This window comes from Oncorhynchus gorbuscha, linkage group LG02 (genome assembly GCF_021184085.1).
Source record: "Oncorhynchus gorbuscha isolate QuinsamMale2020 ecotype Even-year linkage group LG02, OgorEven_v1.0, whole genome shotgun sequence".
Classification (NCBI taxonomy): Eukaryota; Metazoa; Chordata; class Actinopteri; order Salmoniformes; family Salmonidae; genus Oncorhynchus; species Oncorhynchus gorbuscha.
In genome coordinates, this window is record NC_060174.1 from 38,074,386 (window position 1) to 38,095,619 (window position 21,234).

Here is a 21,234-nt window from a genome sequence, read left to right on the forward strand (position 1 = left end):
CATAACATATGAAATATAATTGTCTAAACATTAAACAATGATTCATATTTGCTCATATTTAAGTGACATTTACATTTCCCCCCAAAGATAAACAAATGCCCCCAATGCAATACACTGTAGGCCTATAAATTACACATGGGCTTTTAGAGAAAAAAGTATTCCATGTACCACTGTAAAAGGGGGGTTGGGAAAACTCTGTTGAGTCTGTAGCACAGGTGGTTGATGGAACCTTAATTGGGGAGGACGGGCTAGTGGTAATGGTTGGAGCAGAATCGGTGGAAAGGTGTCAAACACATGGTTTCTATGTGTTTGATGCCATTCCATAAGCTCCGTTCCAGACATTATTATGAGTCGTCCTCCCCTCAGCAGCCTCCACTGGTGTAAAATCTATATATGGTCTTATTTCATGGGGGACTCTGGTCTAAATACCCAGCAACACTTTATACTCCACCCCAATGCAATAATACACTGTAGGTCTATAAAATGATTTTTTTTGCCTACCCTGTTTGCTTCCAGTGTGAAATAAAATGCCATTCCATACTAGACTTTCATGAACTCATGCCTTGCCCTAATGGAGGTGCCAAATACTAATTATTAGCAGGTGATTAGTTACTTCAAAGACACAATGTAGGACGGACATACTAACCTAGATTAAGGATGAGCCAGTCGCGCCTTCTACACATTTTAGTCATTTAGCAGATGCTCTTATCCAGAACCACTTACAGTAGTAGTGAGAGCATACATTTTCGTACTGGTCCCCCATGGAAAGCAAGCCCACAACCCTGGCATTGCAAGCACCAAGCTCTATTAACTGAGCCACACGGGACTACACATTAAAATCAACACAAGGCCAGCCTTGACCTGTGCCAAAAAATGTATCTTGGCCCGACGTGTAAAATATTTTTGAGGCAATATCCTAGTAAAATCATATTGCTATACTTTTATATTATCACAAATATTCATTGCCTTCCAATGATTCTGTTAAACCCACATTGGTCTCAATACAGTGTTTTGGTTGTTATTGGTACATTTTTTGTCACTATTACTGTTTGTGTATGGGGGTCTATGTGTTGTTAATTTAATAGGTCTACATGAGTTGGAGTCAAATTGAAGTCAATAAATTCTGGAAGTAATTGTAAATTAGAAAATTGAGAGAAAAAATTGCTTCTTGACTTTAAATAGCTTTCCTTATCAGCTTATTTAGAATAAAATGAAAATAAACAACCTTCAGTTCAAATTGACCCCAACCCTGAGGCCTAAATCTAGCACTCAAATGAGATTAGGATCGCACTGCACTCAATGCTTCACAGATCCATAGGCTATCCAATTCATATTCATTTACAGTTGAAGTCCATGTTCAAGTAGGTATAGTTATCAATAGTGTGTTTCTTTGTTGTTATTGTTAGTCATTAAAAATGTATGGGCATCTTGTGTTTTCTTGTGAGACATTAGTATCTGTGCATTAGACACTAATCAAAACCCTTTAAGAAAGGGCTGTTGGACACACTTTTCAAAAACGTTCTCCCTGTAAAACAAATTTGGTCTGACCTTTGACAGGAAATGTACAGAGGTTTTCTGCATCATACAAGTCAAAACCAAGACAGAATATGTAGAGCAATTAGTGAGGTAATGTTCAAAATCATAGTTTTATTTCTTGATGATACAAAACATAGAATTGACGAGTGCATGGTCAAAATCTATACTCTGCATCAAGCTATCCAGAGAAACATATGTGAGAAAACCTAACTTGGAAATCCCAAAAGGCAACGCATACTTCCGAACCCGAGGAAAGCTGTGAGAAAAGGGGGAAAAAAATCACCAAAGCATCTCTGTAGGTCTTTTCAAATGATTCCAGCTATAAGTTCTGAATCATTCAGTCTTAATGAACAAGACAGGGATGAACAATGATCAGAATTTACTGTGTAATGTGCCAAATCTGGTCAATAGGTTAACATTTCAGCAGGATTTCTTGAATGATACAAAGATAAAAATATGTAGATTTGCAAACAGGGCCTCAAACTGTTAGTTCAACTCATCCTTGCATCATTGTTATATCTCCGGATAGTGAATTCTACCTTCAAACATTTTGACCCACAATCCATGACAAAATGTTCAGATATTAAAGAAGAACTTTGCTGCTCTCTTGTTGCCTGCAGTTCAGAGGCCTGGACACATCTAGATTTGACATATCAATTACTCCTGGTTAAAATAGTTGTGCATTTTAACAGTGATCAGTGCTATGCATACTGATAGCTGTGAAACTTGCAAAAACAGCATCTCACACAATGAGAATTACTTCAGCTACATTTTTCAGGTTAGTCTAAATACAGACACATCATTGCTAGATATTATATTCAGACAATTAATCACTAAAGGGGGTGCACACACAAAATGCAGTCAATGTGATGGTGTATTGATTAGACAGAGTGTTTGGACCACCACACCAGATACTCTTGTTATGTCTGTGCCCCGTGTAGCAGAAAATGGTAGAAAAAGACTAACGTCTACTCCCGCTCCACCACTTGATGTCGCTGGTCTACTAACCGCCGGTCCTGGCAACCCATCACTGCGTACACCTGGCAACCCTCATTATGCACACCTGTGCCTCATCATTTGGCACACCTGGACCTTATCACTTCCCTGATTACTCCCCCTAATATATATATATATATATAGCACTCCTTTGTCATTTCCCATCAGGTGTTATTGTCTCTGTTTATGTTCTCATGTTTAGACGCTGTGCTTGGTTGTGTATCATTATGGAGAATTTTATAAAAATTAACACAACTGCTTCCTAACACCCTGCATCTTCATTACAGAATAACACCTCACCTCATGGAAGCAGCAGTTGATCAAGGCATCTCCCAGATGGTCAGCGAACAGGAAGACTTACTTCGCCAACAACACGACCAGCTGGCTCAACTGGTGACGGCTATCATCGTTGCCCAAGAGGCTGGGATACTGTTGAGCCAGTATCCCAGCCCATCCAGCAGTCTGTCCAGGTCATCTCTGTTCAGGGGGGTCTTCGATCATCCACCAGAGATGGAGGTGAGTGCTTACTCCACCTACGGCAGGAAGGCCAGAACTCTGCGGATTACACCCTCATCTTCAGGACAGTGGCAGCATCCAGCAGATGGACTGAGCCGGCACTCCGCATCCTATTCCAAAGAGGGTTGCGTGAGGAAATCCAGACTGTTGGCGTGCTGAGATCTCTCCTTGGACACACTTATTGTGATGGCCATCCATATAGATAACCTTCTGCGGGAGCGTAGGTACCACCACCTCTCTCCCTCCTTCATTGACCAGTCTGAGCCTGAACCCATGGAAGTAGGGGCCCCTCGCCTACCTGTGGCTGAGCGACAGTCGGAGACAGCTGGGGATCTGTCTCTATTGCGGACAGGAGGGGCACCAGCTTCAGCAGTGTCTGATATGTCCCAACCCGGGGTCCACAAGAGTAGAGGGACGGTCCCGTGATCATCCGTCTCCTGGGTTTGGCGTGAGTATTCCACCATCCTAACTTTCCGCCAAACCCTTTCTAGAATCCATATCACTAGCCGGCTGTCGCTTAAATGTTGTCTACTGCTCTAGTGGGCCGCGGGGAATTTCATTGAACAGGCCCTTGCAGCCTCACTGAACATCCCCTCATATCTGCTCTCAATTTCCGGTTCAAGCGTTGGCTGGACAGCCACTGGAATCATGTAATGTCACCCGCACCACTCACCCTCACTGTGGGACCTATGCACCAGGATAGCCTTCCCTTCCTCATCACACCCATGCAGTCATCCTCGGCCTCCCGTGGCTTCAACTTCATAACCCCACCATCTCCTGATCGAGGATGAGAATCACCGCCTGGGCACCAGGATGCCGGAGGACCTGCTTTCCCTCACCTTGTGGTTCCACTTCTGAGAGCCGGGTAGCGCCCACCAGTCTATCCCGCCTTTACTGTTGGCCCTGTGTTTTGGGACGTGGATGTGGACATCCGCTAGGCTATGGAGAGAGAAACCTCTACCTGCCCTCCTGAGAGCATCTACATCCCCCTCGGAGGTAAGGAATAGGCTATTGACTTGGGCGCACACATCCCATACTGGACACCCAAGTATCACTCACACTATTCACTCCATCTCTGAGAAATACTGGTGGCCCACCTTGGCGCAGGACACGGCCCACTAGATAAACAGTGGTAGGCTTGATTACCAACAACGACGAGACGGCCTACAGGGAGGAGGTGAGGGCCCTCGGAGTGTGGTGTCAGGAAAATAACCTCACACTCAACGTCAACAAAACTAAGGAGATGATTGTGGACTTCAGGAAACAGCAGAGGGAACACCCCCCTATCCACATCGATGGAACAGTAGTGGAGAGGGTAGCTAGTTTTAAGTTCCTCGGCATACACATCACAGACAAACTGAATTGGTCCACTCACACTGACAGCGTCGTGAAGAAGGCGCAGCAGCGCCTATTCAACCTCAGGAGGCTGAAGAAATTCGGCTTGTCACCAAAAGCACTCACAAACTTCTACAGATGCACAATCGAGAGCATCCTGGCGGGCTGTATCACCGCCTGGTACGGCAACTGCTCCGCCCTCAACCGTAAGGCTCTCCAGAGGGTAGTGAGGACTGCACAGCGCATCACCCGGGGCAAACTACCTGCCCTCCAGGACAACTACACCACCCGTTGTTACAGGAAGGCCATAAAGATCATCAAGGACATCAACCACCCGAACCACTGCCTGTTCACCCCGCTATCATCCAGAAGGCGAGGTCAGTACAGGTGCATCAAAGCTGGGACCGAGAGACTGAAAAACAGCTTCTATCTCAAGGCCATCAGACTGTTAAACAGCCACCACTAACATTGAGTGGCTGCTGCCAACACACTGTCATTGACACTGACCCAACTCCAGCCATTTTAATAATGGGAATTGATGGGAAATGATGTAAATATATCACTAGCCACTTTAAACAATGCTACCTTATATAATGTTACTTACCCTACATTATTCATCTCATATGCATATGTATATACTGTACTCTACATCATCGACTGCATCCTTATGTAATACATGTATCACTAGCCACTTTAACTATGCCACTTTGTTTACTTTGTCTACACACTCATCTCATATGTATATACTGTACTCGATACTATCTACTGTATGCTGCTCTGTACCATCACTCATTCATATATCCTTATGTACATATTCCTTATCCCCTTACACTGTGTATAAGACAGTAGTTTTGGAATTGTTAGTTAGATTACTTGTTGGTTATCACTGCATTGTCGGAACTAGAAGCACAAGCATTTCGCTACACTCGCATTTAACATCTGCATTTAACAACCATGTGTATGTGACAAATAAAATTTGATTTGATTTGTCAGGTAGTCCTGGGGCATGGTCCTAGGGCTCAGGTCCTCCGAGAGAGAGAAAGAAAGAAGGAGAGAATTAGAGAACGCACACTTAGATTCACACAGGACACCGAATAGGACAGGAGAAGTACTCCAGATATAACAAACTGACCCTAGCCCCCCGACACAAACTACTGCAGGATAAATACTGGAGGCTGAGACAGGAGGGGTCAGGAGACACTGTGGCCCCATCCGAGGACACCCCCGGACAGGGCCAAACAGGAAGGATATAACCCCACCCACTTTGCCAAAGCACAGCCCCCACACCACTAGAGGGATATCTTCAACCACCAACTTACCATCCTGAGACAAGGCTGAGTATAGCCCACAAAGATCTCCGCCACGGCACAACCCAAGGGGGGGGGGCGCCAACCCAGACAGGATGACCACAACAGTGAATCAACCCACTCAGGTGACGCACGCCCTGCAGGGACGGCATGAGAGAGCCCCAGTAAGCCAGTGACTCAGCCCCTGTAATAGGGTTAGAGGCAGAGAATCCCAGTGGAAAGAGGGGAACCGACCAGGCAGAGACAGCAAGGGCGGTTCGTTGCTCCAGAGCCTTTCCGTTCACCTTCCCACTACTGGGCCAGACTACACTCAATCATATGACCCACTGAAGAGATGAGTCTTCAGTAAAGACTTAAAGGTTGAGACCGAGTTTGCGTCTCTGACATGGGTAGGCAGACCGTTCCATAAAAATGGAGCTCTATAGGAGAAAGCCCGGCCTCCAGCTGTTTGCTTAGAAATTCTAGGGACAATTAGGAGGCCTGCGTCTTGTGACCGTAGCGTACGTGTAGGTATGTACGGCAGGACCAAATTAGAGAGATAGGTAGGAGCAAGCCCATGTAATGCTTTGTAGGTTAGCAGTAAAACCTTGAAATCAGCCCTTGCTTTGACAGGAAGCCAGTGTAGAGAGGCTAGCACTGGAGTAATATGATCACATTTTTTGGGTTCTAGTCAGGATTCTAGCAGCCGTATTTAGCACTAACTGAAGTTTATTTAGTGCTTTATCCGGGTAGCCGGAAAGTAGAGCATTGCAGTAGTCTAACCTAGAAGTGACAAAAGCATGGATAAATTTTTCTGCATCATTTTTGGACAGAAAGTTTCTGATTTTTCCAATATTACGTAGATGGAAAAAAGCTGTCCTCGAAATGCTCTTGATATGTTCTTCAAAAGAGAGATCAGGGTCCAGAGTAACGCCGAGGTCCTTCACAGTTTTATTTGAGACGACTGTACAACCATTAAGATTAATTGTCAGATTCAACAGAAGATCTCTTTGTTTCTTGGGACCTAGAACAAGCATCTCTATTTTGTTTAATAGTAGAAGGTTTGCAGCCATCCACTTCCTTATGTCTGAAACACATGCTTCTAGCGAGGGCAATTTTGGGGCTTCACCATGTGTCATTGAAATGTACAGCTGTGTGTCATCCGCATAGCAGTGAAAGTTAACATTATGTTTTTGAATAACATCCCCAAGAGGTAAAATGTATAGTGAAAACAATAGTGGTCCTAAAACGGAACCTTGAGGAACACCGAAATTTACAGTTGATTTGTCAGAGGACAAACCATTCACAGAGACAAACTGATATCTTTCCGACAGATAAGATTTAACCAGGCCAGAACATGTCCGTGTAGACCAATTTGGGTTTCCAATCTCTCCAAAAGAATGTGGTGATCGATGGTATCAAAAGCAGCACTAAGGTCTAGGAGCACGAGGACAGATGCAGAGCCTCGGTCCGATGCCATTAAAATGTCATTTACCACCTTCACAAGTGCCGTCTCAGTGCTATGATGGGGTCTAAAACCAGACTGAAGCATTTTGTATACATTGTTTGTCTTCAGGAAGGCAGTGAGTTGTAGCGCAACAGCCTTCTCTAACATTTTTGAGAGGAATGGAAGATTCGATATAGGCCGATAGTTTTTTTATATTTTCTGGGTCAAGGTTTGGCTTTTTCAAGAGAGGCTTTATTACTGCCACTTTTAGTGAGTTTGGTACACATCCAGTGGATATTTATTATGAACACATGGTGGTGGCCGTGTGCTGACCGACCAGCAGGACTGGACAGTGGTGGAAATGGTGAGGGCCAGGAATGACATATGGCTGTCCAAAATAAAGTAGGCTATTGAGGAGAACGATGTCACCTTTGCCAATGTGTGTTCCATCATGAAATACATTTACCTGTTGCCTTTTGAAAGAATTAACAATCGGGTAAAACAACTGTGGGTCAAGTATGTTCAGGTACAGCACTATACATTGTATTATTGTTATTATTTGATGCACATGCTATTTCACAATATCATATTGGAACTATACTGTAAAAATAACTAACTCCCCCAAAAATGTAGAGGATGATGGTGCTTGATGCTGCTGTGAACCATCACAAGTATATCTTTGTTGATGAAGTGGGCTTCAACCTGGTCAAAACTCGGCACCTTGGGCGGATCCTCATCGGCCAACGGGCGACTGTCCAAGTGCCTGTAAAACGTGGGGGAAACATCTCTATGCACGCAGCCTTCTCTGAAGATGGTGTGGTAGGCCATTACTTGGACCATACAATGCTGCACACCTCATTGTGTTTCTCAATAAAATTGAGCAGGCAGGCAAGGTGAAGGGGTCACCTATGTCATTGTGCTCGACAATGTCAGGTCACACCATGCTGAATTGGTTCAGGTTGTTGGGCCCATCCCTGATTCATGACCCTATACCAGCCCACATACTCTCCTTTCCTCAAACCTATTGAGTATTTTGTTTTAGTATGGAGGTGGAAGGTGTACGATCGACATCCCCATGAGCATGCCACCCTCCTTCTGGCCATGGATGAGACATGCAACGATATTAATGCAGACCAATGTCAGGCTTGGATTCGCCATACCAGAAGGTTTTTCCCACGGTGCATGAACAATGACATTCACTGCGATATGGATGAGAATTTATTGCCAAATGCTCAACACAGTCTTGATGTAAATGAATGCGTGCTAAACGTTATGTTTTATTTTCATTCATTTGTTTCATCAAATTTCTTACATTTGATTACAGGCAGTACACCTATGTTGCAATTGTGTGTGAATGATTCTAGAGGATGTCTATGTTGATCACATATTGGATAGATATGGAAGGGATAGATTTTATGTCAATTTTGTTGAGTAATGTACACTACCGTTCAAAGGTTTGGGGTCACTTAGGAATGTCCTTTTTTTAAAGAAAAGTGACATTTTTTCCCATTAAAATAACATTATATTGATCCGAAATACAGTGTAGACATTTTTAATGTTGTAAATGACAATTGTTGCTGGAATTGGCAGATGTTTTAATGGAATATCTACATAGGCGTACAGAGGCCCATTATCAGCAACCGTCACTCCTGTGTTCCAATGGCACATTATGTTAGCTAATCCAAGTTTAGCATTTTAAAAGGCTTATTGATCATTAGAAAACCCTTTTGCAATTATGTTAGCACAGCTGAAAACTGTAGTGCTGATTAAAGAAGCAATAAAGTTGGCCTTTAGACTAGTTGAGTATCTGGAGCATCAGCATTTGTGGGTTCGATTACAGGCTCAAAATGGCGAGAAACAAAACACTCTCTTCTGAAACTGTTAGTATAATTTAATTATGACAATGTGCTTTCATCAATTGAAAGCCCTTAATCTATTTCATGAGAATTTGTAAGATTTGTTGTTTGCATAAAATAGACGCAGACCTGTCTTTAAATAATAGGTAATATAATTTATTCTCGGAGCGCGCTACCACTTAAACACATGCATCAGTTTATATACAGATCGTGACGTCATTTCACTGCCTTAACCGAATCCCCTCCTCTCGACCGGGACAAAGTAAGGTGAAAAGTTAATTCTAACTTACTAACACACTCCCAGATAACTTTTGACCCCTCAACATTGTCGATCACCACTGAACTGACAGTTTTAATTAACAGAAACCCTAGGAATGCACTCACTGCCTTATCTAAAAACCCCAGAGCTAAGTTTCTGTAGGGTCAACCATAGGCTAACGACCTTATGTGTTTACACAGTCCACAACCCATTTGTTTCGGCCTAGTTGGAATGGTGTTCATTAACTTTTATTACTCCTTGTCCTGTCACACAATTTCTTCTTATGAACTCATATTGTCTGTTACTTATACAGAGTATAAGTTTACCTAGATACAATTCTATTTAAAATGGGGATATTGTTTATTCATTTATCCATAATAAATTCAACAGAAACTTGTCAGTTTATTCTTGTTCTGAGAAATGAAGGCTATTCCATGTGGGAAATTGCCAAGAAACGGAAGATCACGTACAACGCTGCGTACTACTCCCTTCATAGAACAGCGCAAACTGGTTCTAACCAGAATAGAAAGAGTGGGAGGCCCCAGTGCACAACTGAGCAAGAGGACAAGTATATTAGATTGTCTAGTTTGAGAAACAGACGCCTCACAAGTCCTCAACTGGCAGCTTCATTAAATAGTACCCGCAAAACACCAGTCTCAACGTCAACAGAGGCAACTCCGGGATGCTGGCCTTCTAGGCAAAGAAAAACCATATCTCAGACTGGCCAATAAAAATAAAATATTAAAGATGGGCAAAAGAACAGACACTGGACCTCTGCCTCAAACATTGCCAATTGCATGCTATTCTAGGTACCTTAGGCAGAACATCTATCCTCTCAGAACAGAGATTCTGTAATTGTTGGCTAACAAAATAAGTGGGGCACATCAACTCAAAGTGATCCTCCAAATAAGAGTTTACAAGATCAAGCAACACAAATTCTTATCACTGAACCATTTTCCATTGCTTATTGAATCAAAATCCTCAGCGGTTAGTGAAGACAGTTCTCTCTGAGTTGGTTTAGGAATGTCTTTACGTTGAGAGAAATTCACATTCCTTGCATTAGACAGTGAATTAGTGTATTACTTTGAGACCAAAGCGAAGAACCTCTACTCTACTTATCCAGTCATATGCAACATGACAAAATGTGTCTTTGTGCAGCAATTTGCTGAGTAATTCTAAACTACAGCCCACTGAGAACTTTGATGTCTCAGTGCAGTTTACATGCCAAAGCTTTTCATGATATGTATACCATTTCACAAATTAGTTTGTCTGAAAATGTGACTATATTGGAAATAGAAGTTTGGACACACCTACTCATTCAAGGGTTTCTTTATTTTTACTATTTTCTACGTTGTAGAATAATAGTGAAGACATCAAAACTATGAAATAACACATATGAAATCATGTAGTAACCAGAAAAGTGTTAAACAAATAAAAATATATTTTTACATATAATATACAACTGAGCTTTGAAGGAATACGCAGATTTAAAGAGGAGTCCGTAATTTGCTTTATAATGATCATGATCTTTTCCTCAAAGAAGTTCATGAATTTATTATTGCTGAAGTGAAAGCCATCCTCACTTGGGGAATGCTGCTTTTTAGTTAGCTTTGCAACAGTATCAAAAATAAATTTAGGATTGTTCTTGTTTTCCTCAATTAAGTTGGAAAAATAGGATGATCGAGCAGCAGTAAGGGCTCTTTGATATTGCACGGTACTGTCTTTCCAAGTAGTCGGAAGACTTCCAGTTTGGTGTGGCGCCATTTCCGTTCCAATTTTCTGGAAGCTTGTTTCAGAGCTCTGGTATTTTCTGTATACCAGAGAGCTAGTTTCTTATGAGAAATGTTTTTAGTTTTTAGGGGTGCAACTGCATCTAGGGTATTGCGCGAGTTAAATTGAGTTCCTCAGTTAGGCGTTTAACTGATTTTTGTCCTCTGACGTCCTTGGGCAGGCAGAGGGAGTCTGGAAGGGCATCAAGGAATCTTTGTGTTGTCAGGGAATTTATAGCACGACTTTTGATGCTCCTTGGTTATGGTCTGAGCAGATTATTTGTTTCAATTGCAAACGTAATAACATGGTGGTCCGATAGTCCAGGAATATGAGAAAAAAACATTAACATCCACAACATTTATTCCAGTGGACAAAACTAGGTCCAGAGTATGACTGACAGTGAGTAGGTCCAGTCTGGCTCAGAGTCAACAGAGCCAGGGCTGGCTGATAACCCAGGACACACTGGAAGGGAGAAACCCGGTGGAGGAGCGATGTAATGAATTCTGGGCGTATTCCACCCAGGGAAGCAGTCGGGCCCACTCCCCCTTCCGGTCCTGGCAGTGACTCCTCAGGACCCTCCCCAGCTCCTGATTCCTCCTCGCCACCTGCTCGTTGGACTGAGGCCGGTACCTGGAAGTGAGGCTGACTGTGACCCCCAGTTTCTCCATGAAAGCACTACATCCCTGTGACATGAATTGGGGGCCACCGTCAGAGACAATGTCCTCCGGAAGGCCAGTGTCGGAAGACCTGCTGGAACAGTGCCTTAGCGACCTGGAGAGCGGTAGGGAGACCAGAGAGAGAAATAAACAGTCATGATTTAGAAAATCTGTCTACAACCACCAGAATGGTGGTGAAACCATCAGAGGGGAGATCAGTAACAAAGTCAATGGATAGATGAGATCAGGGATGCTGAGGCACGGGAAGGGAGCTTCCCTGCTAGAGCATGCCGGGGGGATTTTGTCTGGGCACATACGGAACTTTAGTCAAAATCAAATCCAATTTTATTTGTCACATACACATGGTTAGCAGATGTTAAATGAGAGTGTAGCGAAATACTTGTGCTTCTAGTTCCGACAATGCAGTGATAACCAACAAGTAATCTAACTAACAATTCCAAAACTACTGTCTTATACACAGTGTAAGGGGATAAGGAACATGTACATAAGGATATGAATGAGTGATGGTACAGAGCAGCATACAGTAGATGGTATCGAGTACAGTATATACATATGAGATGAGTGTGTAGACAAAGTAAACAAAGTGGCATAGTTAAAGTGGCTAGTGATACATGTATTACATAAGGATGCAGTCGATGATGTAGAGTACAGTATATACATATGCATATGAGATGAATAATGTAGGGTAAGTAACATTATATAAGGTAGCATTGTTTAAAGTGGCTAGTGATATATTTACATCATTTCCCATCAATTCCCATTATTAAAATGGCTGGAGTTGGGTCAGTGTCAATGACAGTGTGTTGGCAGCAGCCACTCAATGTTAGTGGTGGCTGTTTAACAGTCTGATGGCCTTGAGATAGAAGCTGTTTTTCAGTCTCTCGGTCCCAGCTTTGATGCACCTGTACTGACCTCGCCTTCTGGATGATAGCGGGGTGAACAGGCAGTGGTTCGGGTGGTTGATGTCCTTGATGATCTTTATGGCCTTCCTGTAACAACGGGTGGTGTAGGTGTCCTGGAGGGCAGGTAGTTTGCCCCGGGTGATGCGTTGTGCAGTCCTCACTACCCTCTGGAGAGCCTTACGGTTGAGGGCGGAGCAGTTGCCGTACCAGGCGGTGATACAGCCCGCCAGGATGCTCTCGATTGTGCATCTGTAGAAGTTTGTGAGTGCTTTTGGTGACAAGCCGAATTTCTTCAGCCTCCTGAGGTTGAATAGGCGCTGCTGCGCCTTCTTCACGACGCTGTCAGTGTGAGTGGACCAATTCAGTTTGTCTGTGATGTGTATGCCGAGGAACTTAAAACTAGCTACCCTCTCCACTACTGTTCCATCGATGTGGATAGGGGGTGTTCCCTCTGCTGTTTCCTGAAGTCCACAATCATCTCCTTAGTTTTGTTGACGTTGAGTGTGAGGTTATTTTCCTGACACCACACTCCGAGGGCCCTCACCTCCTCCCTGTAGGCCGTCTCGTCGTTGTTGGTAATCAAGCCTACCACTGTTGTGTCATCCGCAAACTTGATGATTGAGTTGGAGGCGTGCGTGGCCACGCAGTCGTGGGTGAACAGGGAGTACAGGAGAGGGCTCAGAACGCACCCTTGTGGGGCCCCCGTGTTGAGGATCAGCGGGGAGGAGATGTTGTTGCCTACCCTCACCACCTGGGGGCGGCCCGTCAGGAAGTCCAGTACCCAGTTGCACAGGGCGGGGTCGAGACCCAGGGTCTCGAGCTTGATGACGAGCTTGGAGGGTACTATGGTGTTGAATGCCGAGCTGTAGTCGATGAACAGCATTCTCACATAGGTATTCCTCTTGTCCAGGTGGGTTAGGGCAGTGTGCAGTGTGGTTGAGATTGCATCGTCTGTGGACCTATTTGGGCGGTAAGCAAATTGGAGTGGGTCTAGGGTGTCAGGTAGGGTGGAGGTGATATGGTCCTTGACTAGTCTCTCAAAGCACTTCATGATGACGGAAGTGAGTGCTACGGGGCGGTAGTCGTTTAGCTCAGTTACCTTAGCTTTCTTGGGAACAGGAACAATGGTGGCCCTCTTGAAGCATGTGGGAACAGCAGACTGGTATAGGGATTGATTAAATATGTCCGTAAGCACACCGGCCAGCTGGTCTGCGCATGCTCTGAGGGCGCGGCTGGGGATGCCGTCTGGGCCTGCAGCCTTGCGAGGGTTAACACGTTTAAATGTCTTACTCACCTCGGCTGCAGTGAAGGAGAGACCGCATGTTTCCGTTGCAGGCCGTGTCAGTGGCACTGTATTGTCCTCAAAGCGGGCAAAAAAGTTATTTAGTCTGCCTGGGAGCAAGACATCCTGGTCCGTGACTGGGCTGGATTTCATCTTGTAGTCCGTGATTGACTGTAGACTCTGCCACATGCCTCTTGTGTCTGAGCCATTGAATTGAGATTCCACTTTGTCTCTGTACTGACGCTTAGCTTGTTTAATAGCCTTGCGGAGGGAATAGCTGCACTGTTTGTATTCAGTCATGTTGCCAGACACCTTGCCCTGATTAAAAGCAGTGGTTCGCGCTTTCAGTTTCACGCGAATGCTGCCATCAATCCACGGTTTCTGGTTAGGGAATGTTTTATCGTTGCTATGGGAACGACATCTTCGACTCACGTTCTAATGAACTCGCACACCGAATCAGCGTATTCGTCAATATTTCCATCTGACGCAATACGAAACATGTCCCAGTCCACGTGATGGAAGCAGTCTTGGAGTGTAGAGTCAGCTTGGTCTGACCAGCGTTGGACAGACCTCAGCGTGGGAGCCTCTTGTTTTAATTTCTGCCTGTAGGCAGGGATCAGCAAAATGGAGTCGTGGTCAGCTTTTCCGAAAGGGGGGGCGGGGCAGGGCCTTATATGCGTCGCGGAAGTTAGAGTAACAATGATCCAAGGTTTTACCATCCCTGGTTGCGCAATCGATATGCTGATAAAATTTAGGGAGTCTTGTTTTCAGATTAGCTTTGTTAAAATCCCCAGCTATAATGAATGCAGCCTCCGGATAAATGGTTTCCAGTTTGCAAAGAGTTAAATAAAGTTCGTTCAGAGCAATCGATGTGTCTGCTTGGGGGGGGGGGGGGGATATATACGGCTGTGATTATAATCGAAGAGAATTCTCTTGGAAGATAATGCGGTCTACATTTGATTGTGAGGAATTCTAAATCAGGTGAACAGAAGGATTTGAGTTCCTGTATGTTTCCTTCATCACACCATGTCCCGTTAGTCATGAGGCATACGCCCCCGCCACTCTTCTTACCAGAGAGATGTTTGTTTCTGTCTGCGCGATGTGTGGAGAAACCCGTTGGCTGCACCGCCCTGGATAGCGTCTTTCCAGTAAGCCATGTTTCCGTAAAGCAGAGTCTCTGATGTCCCTCTGGAATGCCACCCTTGCTCGGATTTCATCAACCTTGTTGTCGAGAGACTGGACATTGGCAAGAAGAATGCTGGGAAGTGGTGCGCGATGTGCCCTTTTTCGGAGTCTGACCAGAACACCGCCTCGTTTCCCTCTTTTTCGGAGACGTTTCCTTGGGTCGCTGCATGCGATCCATTCCGTTGTCCTGTTTGTAAGGCAGAACACAGGATCCGCGTCGCGGAAAACATATTCTTGGTCGTACTGATGGTGAGTTGACGCTGATCTTATATTCAGTAGTTCTTCTCGACTGTATGTAATGAAACCTAAGATGACCTGGGGTACTAATGTAAGAAATAACACGTAAAAAAAACAAAAAACTGCATAGTTTCCTAGGAACGCGAAGCGAGGCGGCCAGCGAGGCGGCCATCTCAGTCGACTCCTTGCTGTCCCCAGTCCACCTGGCCATGCTGCTGCTCCAGTTTCAACTGACCTGAGCCCTAGGACCATGCCCCAGGACTACCTGACATGATGACTCCTTGCTGTCCCCAGTCCACCTGGCCATGCTGCTGCTCCAGTTTAAACTGTTCTGCCATACTATTATTTGACCATGCTGGTCATTTATGAACATTTGAACATCTTGGCCATGTTCTGTTATAATCTCCACCCGGCACAGCCAGAAGAGGACTGGCCACCCCACATAGCCTGGTTCCTCTCTAGGTTTCTTCCTAGGTTTTGGCCTTTTTAGGGAGTTTTTCCTAGCCACCGTGCTTCTACACCTGCATTGCTTGCTGTTTGGGGTTTTAGGCTGGGTTTCTGTACAGCACTTTGAGATATCAGCTGATGTACGAAGGGCTATATAAATAAATTTGATTTGATTTGTTCTCTTGTCAATTCTGAGGGTAGTATGGAGTATACTGTAACATGTTTAGTGAATTTACATGCATTACAATATGTAATTTAGTGTAAATGTAATGATAATGCATAATGTATATCCTGCAGACTTACCAGTTTTCTTGGCGAAATGTTCTCATGATCGAATTGACAGTTGATCTTTCCAGATTGGTGTGAACAAATCTGTCAGCCTCTTACCACATGGTCATCGACGATGTCCCGGACTTCATTAGATAGTGGTGGAAAAAGTACTCAGTTGTCATACTTGAGTAAAAGTAAAGATACGTTTTCGAAAATGACTCAAGTGAAGTCACCCAGTATAATACTTCTTTAGTAAAAGTTTAAAATGATTTGGTTTTAAATATACTTAAGTATCAAAAGTAAATGGAATGGTGGCCTCCCGTGTGGCGCAATGGTCTGGTGCTGTGCCACCAGAGACTCTGGGTTCGAGCCCAGGCTCTGTCGCAGCCGGCCGCGACCTTGAGATCCATGGGGCGACGCACAATTGGCCTAGCGTCATCCGGGTTGGGGAGGGTTAGGCCATTAGGGATATCCTTGTCTCATCGCGCACTAGCGACTCCTGTGGTGGGCTGGGTGCAGTGCACACTGACCAGATCGCTAGGTGTACGGTGTTTCCTCCGACACATTGGTGCGTCTGGCTTCTGGGTTGGATGCGCGCTATGTTAAGAAGCAGTGCGGCTTGGTTGGGCTGTGTTTCAGAGGACGCATTCCTCTTGACCTTTGTCTCTCCCGATCCCGTACGGGAGTTGTAGCGATGAGACAAGACAGTAACTACTAACAATTGGATACCACGAAAAAGGGGGTAAAAAGTAAATGGAATTGCTAAAATATACTTAAAGTATCAAAAGTAAAAGTATAAACCATTTCAAATTCCTTCTATTAAGCAATCCAGATGGCACAATTGTATTTTTTATTTATTTTTAATGACGAATAGCCAGGGCACACTCCAACACACTCCAACATAATTTACAAACAAAGCATATGTGTTTAGTGAGTCTGCCAGATCAGAGGCAGTAGGGATGACCTGGGTAGTTGTCTTGATAAGTTTGTGAATTGGTGTCACGTTCTGACCTTAGTTCCTTTGTTATGTCTTTGTTTTAGTATGGTCAGGGTGTGAGTTGGGTGGGTTGTCTATGTTCAGTTGTCTATGTTGTGTTTTGCGTTTGGCCTGGTATGGTTCTCAATCAGAGGCAGGTGTTTTTTCACGTTGTCTTTTATTGTTTTGTTCAGTGTTCTTATTAAAAACCCAGATGAACACTTACCACGCTGCGTATTGGTCCGATCCTTGCTACTCCTCCTCAGAAGAGGAAAGCTGTGACAGAAACACCCACCACCAAAGGACCAATCAGCATGGTAACGGGCAGCAGCAGAGATCTCAGGACTCCTGGTCATGGGAGGAGATTCTGGACGGCAAGGGACCCTGGGCACAGGCTGGATAATATCGCTGCCCCAAGGCTGAGCTGGAGGCAGGGAAAGCCGAGAGGCGATGGTATGAGGAGGCAGCACGGCAGCACGGCTGGGAGCCCGAGAGACAGCCCCAAACATTTCTTGGGGGGGGGGACACGGGGAGTATGGCAAAGTCAGGTAGGAGACCTGTGCCAACTCCCCGTGCTTACCGTGGAGAGAGAGGGACCGGACAGGCCCCGTGTTATGCTATGAGGCGCACGGTGTCCCCGGTGCACAGGCATAGCCCGGTGCGGTACATAGCAGCGCCTCGAATCGGCCGGGCTAGGTTGGGCATCGAGCCAGGTGCCATGAAGCCGGCTCAGCGCATCTGGTCTCCAGTGCGTCTCCTCAGGCCGGGGTACATGGCACGAGCCCTACGCATGGTGTCCCCGGTTCGCCAGCACAGCCCAGTGCGGGCTATTCCACCTCGCCGCACTGGCCTGGCTACGGGGAGCATTCAGCCAGGTAGGGTTGGACAGGCTCGGTGCTCGAGACCTCCAGTGCGCCTTCACGGTCCGGTCTATCCGGTGCCACCTCCAAGCACCAGCCCTCCGGTGGCAGCCCCCCGCAAAAAGGCTGTCTATCAGTCTCCTCCCTACAGGTGCTCCCGCCTGTCCAGCGCTGCCAGAGTCTTCCTCCTGCCCAGCGCTGTCAGAGTCTCCTGTCTGTCCTGAGCTGCCGGAGTCTCCCGTCTGTCCTGAGCTGCCGGAGTCGCCCGTCTGTCCTGAGCTGCCGGAGTCGCCCGTCTGTCCTGAGCTGCCGGAGTCGCCCGTCTGTCCTGAGCTGCCGGAGTCGCCCGTCTGTCCTGAGCTGCCCGGAGTCGCCCGTCTGTCCTGAGCTGCCGGAGTCGCCCGTCTGTCCTGAGCTGCCGGAGTCGCCCGTCTGTCCTGAGCTGCCGGAGTCGCCCGTCTGTCCTGAACTGCCGGAGTCGCCCGTCTGTCCTGAGCTGCCGGAGTCTCCCGTCTGTCCTGAGCTGCCGGAGTCACCCGTCTGTCCTGAGCTGCCGGAGTCGCCCGTCTGTCCTGAGCTGCCGGAGTCGCCCGTCTGTCCTGAGCTGCCGGAGTCGCCCGTCTGTCCTGAGCTGCCGGTCCTGAGCTGCCGCCCCGTCTGTCCTGAGCTGCCGGAGTCGCCCGTCTGTCCTGAGCTGCCGGAGTCGCCCGTCTGTCCTGAGCTGCCGGAGTCGCCCGTCTGTCCTGAGCTGCCGGAGTCGCCCGTCTGTCCTGAGCTGCCGGAGTCGCCCGTCTGTCCTGAGCTGCCGGAGTCGCCCGTCTGTCCTTTTCCCACTTGTGTTTCGTGGGTGTTTATTTACCGTGTCAGTGTTTGTTTCCACCCTCAGACTGTTAAACAGTCATCACTAACATAGAAGGGCTGCTGCCAACATACAGACTCAAATCATTGGCCATTTAATAAATGGATTTAATAAAGGTATCACTACTCACTTTAAATAATGCCATTTTAATAATATTTACATATCATACATTACTCATCTCATATGTATATATTGTATTCTATACAAGATGCAATATATCTATTGCATCTTGCCTATGTCGCACGGCCATCGCGCATCCATACATTTATATGTACATATTATTTTTCCATCCCCTTACATTGTGTGTATAAGGCAGTCGTTGTGAATTTGTTAGATTACTTGTTAGATATTACTGCACTGTCGGAACTAGAAGCACAAGCATTTCGCTACACTCGCATTAACATCTGCTAACCGTGTGTATGTGACCAAAAACATTTGATTTGAGCGGAGTAACCGGATGGTCCTACTTAAATTCGCTTTTGAAGATACTTTACTTAGGACAGTTTATCAGCTGTACCAGTGATTGTCTGGGAGGTGAGTTTATCATGTCCACCTCGTGTTGAGATTCAAAGTTCAAACCACTTTAAATGTGCAGCTGCAGCTTCACACTTTTCTGGTCTCGTGTTTTTTTCGATAATAGAGTTTGGTCGAAGGCTGGCTGGCATGCTCTCTGACCTCACTCCGGGCGGTAACTACTCACTGTGTAAAGTTAGGTAAAACAATTATCTCTTATAGCTTCTCAAATCACATCCCTCTCTTAACAAAAAGACTCATAAGTTTTCATATTACATGCACAACGCAGAGTATGGAAACTTTATGTACTGTACTTTACAAATTACAGTATTTCTTTAAGAACATTTTTAAGACATCACAAAATAACAAACAAAATGACAGTGTTCTATAGATCGCCTCTGACCATTCCCCACATTCTATGTTAGAAATATTGTTCCAGTACTCACTTTTGAATGTGTTAGAGGTTCAGTGGGGAAAAGTACATTCCTTTGATGAATCTTGAGAGTGCAGGCCTGAATCTTCTCCCTTGATTTACAACAGGGTGTGAGTTGTTAACCCCTACTAGTTTTTTCCTTAACTCTCTAGGGTGAGATGGGTTCTGATTGAAGTTATTCATTGTTCATTGATTCCCGTGGACAGTCATGACAGTTATCATACATGTAATTTCGATGTTTATTCTTTCCAAACACATGTTAAATCCATATATAGTAGACAAACCAGTTTAAAATCTATAGGTTTATCAAATGGTTAAGTGATTATCTAGTAAGCCCAGTTGAATTAACTGATGGCCAAATATATTTAAACAAATGAGAAGAGAATCATATGAAAATTATTGTGAGCATTGCATTGTGAAAGGCAATTACTTTAAATGAAATGTATTTCTAGATGAAACACTGATTAGATTTGGTGAAGAAGTTACTGTGTAATTTTGGTTTTGTATGATCATCAAAAACAGCCTTTTTGATGATCTGTTTGAGTGGTGAAGTTTTACCACGTACTTGTGAAAATAGTACCAAAGCAATAAAAAAACTGTAATACCTGTGAATTTAAAAGTACATTGGACGGCCATCACTATAAACATGAAAAATAAAGTATTTGCTCGCAATAGTATAACATTGAGTGTTAAAAAATGTGCTCCTTAAAGCAGTATGAGAAGGAACTGGAGGGCATTCTTCACTCACTACAGAAATATCTGGAGCTACAGTATTTAGCATTAAATGGGAAGATTGTCAATTAATTAACTCACAACACTGACCCTGCATTGTAAATGTGTGTCACGTCCTGACCTTGGTTTCTTTTTTATGTCTCTATTTTAGTTTGGTCAGGGCGTGAGTTGGGGTGGGCATTCTATGTTTTGTGTTCTATGTTTTCTATTTTTATGTGTTTGTCCTGGTATGATTCCCAATCAGAGGCAGCTGGCAATCGTTGTCTCTGATTGAGAACCATACTTAGGCAGCCTGTTTTCCCATTATGGGTGTGGGTAGTTATTTTCTGTTTAGTGTTTTTGTTGCACCTTACAGAACTGGTCGTATGTCGGTTTGTTGTTTTGTTCAGTATTCATTCTTTATTAAATTATTATGAATACGTACCACGCTGCACTTTGGTCCTCTTCTCATTCTCCCGATGACAATCGTTACAATGTGGCTGTCACGAGTCCGACCGAGGGTGGCTTCCCTTCCTGGTCGGGTGGCGCTCGGTGGTCGTCGTCACCGGCCTATTAGCTGCCACTGATTGTCTTTCCTCCCCCTCCTTGTATGTTTATTGGTAGCACCTGTTTGTGAATGATTAGTTGGGCTTTATTAGACAGCCAGCCCGCCTGTTTGTTGTGCGGGATTAATTATTGTGACTTTCGGTTCTGTATTAGAGGAACGTGGTGTTTGTTTCCTGGTCGTGTATTTCAGTTGTACATTTTTCGTCCCCCGTGTTTGGGGCCGTTATTGTTGTGAGCACCCTGTGGTGCGTTTGTGCATTAAAGAGCACAGCATTGCACTCTCTGTCTCCTGCGTCTGACTCCACATTTACGAC